Here is a 3,812-nt window from a genome sequence, read left to right as displayed (position 1 = left end):
TACTAGATGTAATATTATTCACTTCAAACACAACCATACACTATTTGGAAGAGTGTGTTTCAAGTTCGTTGATACAAAGATATCATTTATGCAGACTGTCTTACACAGTTGTGTTCTGTGACCAAAAACCTCTTTACCTTCAAAGTTAATCACCCTTTTTTGCACGCAAGTCTCCTAAGAACCATCAGGACTATTGCATTTCGGTTGTGTAAGCAAGTCCATCAAAGCTGTCGAGTAAGATTATTTTAGTCTATTTTCATAATTCATGGGTAGTGACTACGTCAAAATAATTACAAAACTGACACGTGAAGAGAACACGCCTGCATGCTTATGTTTTAACTAATTTAATAGTGCAATAGCTAAACATTAATGCGTTTGCTTAGCCGAAAAGAGCGAGATTAGATGTTTTAGTGTTGAACTGTCAGGCAATACCTGTAATATTTAATATGTGTTTACTTTAGGCTAATCAACGGTCGCAAAAATCGCCATTTATTTTCTCAAGTCACGGGAGTGAAAAATATCATAATTCAAGTAATACAAAAGCTGAATGAAGATTAGATACGTAGTACGATAATTTCGTAATTTTGTGTGAATATCACAAATCATTTTAAAGTTAGGGAATAAAAAAATCGTATTTCTTTAACAAAACCACTTTTTGTTATTTTTACCAATTTTCTAAGATGTACCTATCCATTATCAACAATTTTCTAAGATGTATCTATCCATTTTCAACAATTTTCTAAGATGTACCTATCCATTTTCAACAATTTTCTAAGATGTACCTATCCATTTTCAACAATTTTCTGACATAAATGCGATTTATCCAGGTTCTTCTCTTCGTGTATGACACCCTCTAGTGGCTCAGTGGTAAGTCTGAAGGTTTATAATGCTAACAAATCAAGTTTCGATACCTTCGATGGGCAGCTTTATGCTTGACAACATACAAATACATTTAAGTATACGTTACGTCAACGTGTGTTGGGTTAAATTCAAGATGGTATATTTTTCTTTGTATATGTTAATATGCACGGTCCGGTTGGAAAACCTAATCCTTTACAAGATCGCAGGTTGATGTTAAATATGAAAACATGAATAAATGAAAGTGTTTCACGCAATCCAAAGGTGAAGAACCGACTATCAAACTCATGCAATAAGTAAAAAAAATTATTCGTTTAGATTTTAACTTGCTATAAGTGACAATAAAACACAACTATAACATAAACTTTTTATTGTGATGAAATACATAAAATACGTTTATTTTTACCTCACGGACCAATGACATAGTATACAAGAAGAATCTGCGCATTAAGTACTTTGACGATAGTGCGCCCTCTTGTGCGTCCTAAACGATCGATCTCGCGCTAGTTTTCATCGGACTTCGAGCGACGGAGAGAGAAGACGGAAGAACGGTGTGGAGATCAGAAGCATAGGAGTCGAATGGACGTTTACAATATAGTAGGCCTGAAATAACTGAGCAGTCGATCTAGTGACCAAAGACAGGTAATTTTACTGTATTAGAGTCATTGGCATGTATGGTATCATTGTCGTTTTCTGGAGATTTTATCATAAAGAAACTATATCATGTCGGTTGCTGTATTATTATCATTATTTTTGTTTTTCGGGTCAGGCATCTTATGTTACCTACTTGGAATTCTACAGAATTTAGGACTGTAAGTTATAATTTTATTTTTTATTTTTAGTTGTTAACCAGCTTACTTAACTGACTAAGACTTACGCTTAGCAGATAGTAAGCTAAGAATATTCTTTTATATATAACTGTCAACAAATAATAGTGAATCATAAGTCTCACATCCAGTAGTTTATAGGTTTTAAACATTCGAATGAAAATAAATAGTCCAAACGAAATATTACTTACACTAGAAAAGATCGCAATAGCGTCGAGGTGAAAACAAATTTAAACAAAATTGAGGATGTTTTCACAAACAAACGTTCTCTTTATACCATTTGTATCACCAGACAGGAGAACTATAAAATATTTGCAGGATGTTTTATCAAATGAAGTTTTAATAATATATTTACATGTATGTGTGTATGTTTATTATTTTTATTATACTTTATGACACGACATGGGCAGTTGATTAGGGCGTTTGCGGGTCATGGGTTTGAATCCCGTCATCAAACACTTTCGCTCTCTCAGCCGTTGGCCGTTATAATGTGATGGCTAATACCACTATTTGTTGGTAAAGAGTAGCCTCACAGTGGGCGGTGGTTGGTGTTGGCTAGTTGTCTTTCATCTTGTCTATCACTTTAGAATTAGAGACGGTCAGCGGATATAGCCTTTGAATAGCCTTTGTGCGAAATTCAAGAACAACAGAAAAACTACACCATAGATATAGCTTAGAAGATAACACTTCAAAACCTTTTGTTTTAAACAATATCATCACAAAGCTTCTAACATGCAAGGAAATGCAGAGACATTGGTATATATATATATATTCATGTCTTACATTAAACTCACTGTTTTTATTTACCAATATAAAGCACTATTATTTTAAAATTAAATTGCGCCAGATATGTTCTCCAACGCCTAAGATTTAATTGAATGATGTACAATTTCCTTACTACTGGCGGGAGGGAAAGAATCTGTAAATTGTTAAGCACAAACCAACCACTTAATATTGTCCATGAGTTGTCGCCTGGTGTTTGGAACTTATAATAATATATTTATTTAATTTCTTTATTTCAAGGTGAAAATCACGTATCCTTTCATTAAGCAGAATTCTATAACTAATACGCTAATATTTTTTTTATCTTGTATCAGTGCCACCTTAATGACCAAATATTTCTATATTTTTAAACCTTAGATCTTGAGCCAATAGTTTATGTCACTTAAAAATGCGTATCTTATTTTTATATAAACTTCAAACTAAAAGCTGATTGCTTTTAACTTTTGAATTTAGATTAGCATGCAATGATTGATTTTATTACTGAATCCAAAGTATCAAACAGTGATGGTCTTATTTGTTAAACTCAGATCATCAAACAATGGTTGGTTTTACTGTTAAACTTAGATATCAAACAGTGATCAGTTTTACTGCTAAATTTAGATCATCAAATAGTGATCAGTTTTACCGTTAAACTCAGATCATCAAACAGTGGTTTGTTTTACTGTTAATCTTAGATCATCAAACTGTGATCAGTTTTACTGATAAACTCAGACTATCCAGCAGTGGTTGGTTTTGCTATGAAACATCGATTGATTGTACTATTGAACTCAGATTATAAAATATCAATTGATTTTACTTTTGAACACAGATTATAAAATATCAATTGATTTTATTATTGAACTCAGATTATAAAATATCAATTGATTTTATTATTGAACTCAGATTATAAAATATCAGTTGATTTTACTATTGAACTCAGATTATAAAATATCAATTGATTTTACTATTGAACTCAGATTATAAAATATCAGTTGATTTTATTATTGAACTCAGATTATAAAATATCAGTTGATTTTATTATTGAACACAGATTATAAAATATCAGTTGATTTTACTATTGAACTCAGATTATAAAATATCAATTGATTTTACTATTGAACTCAGATTATAAAATATTAGTTGATTTTACTATTGAATTCAGATTATAAAATATCTATTGATTTTACTATTGAACACAGATTATAAAATATTAGTTGATTTCATTATTGAACTTAGATTATAAAATATCAGTTGATTTTACTATTGAACTCAGATTGTAAAATATCAATTGATTGTACTATTGAACTCAGATTGTAAAATATCAATTGATTGTACTATTGAACTTAGATTATAAAATATCAATTG

At 30.7% G+C, this 3,812-nt stretch overlaps 1 protein-coding gene across 2 annotated transcripts in view; it reads left to right on the top strand.

Annotated features, from left to right (window-relative positions):
• The first annotated feature begins 1,355 nt into the window (after positions 1-1,355).
• Positions 1,356-3,812, top strand: part of LOC106462694 (metabotropic glutamate receptor-like) — an 85,836-nt gene continuing 83,379 nt past the window's right edge. For both annotated transcript variants that reach the window (XR_002611336.1, XM_022390015.1), the window contains exon 1: positions 1,356-1,500. The gene's annotated coding sequence lies outside the window, so the exon portion shown is untranslated. The remainder of the gene's footprint in view (positions 1,501-3,812) is intronic.

The sequence above is a fragment of the Limulus polyphemus genome, unplaced genomic scaffold, assembly GCF_000517525.1.
Source record: "Limulus polyphemus unplaced genomic scaffold, Limulus_polyphemus-2.1.2 Scaffold1226, whole genome shotgun sequence".
In the NCBI taxonomy this organism is placed as follows: domain Eukaryota; kingdom Metazoa; phylum Arthropoda; class Merostomata; order Xiphosura; family Limulidae; genus Limulus; species Limulus polyphemus.
The sequence above is the reverse complement of the archived record's forward strand: the minus strand, read 5'-3'. Positions and strand labels throughout refer to the sequence as shown.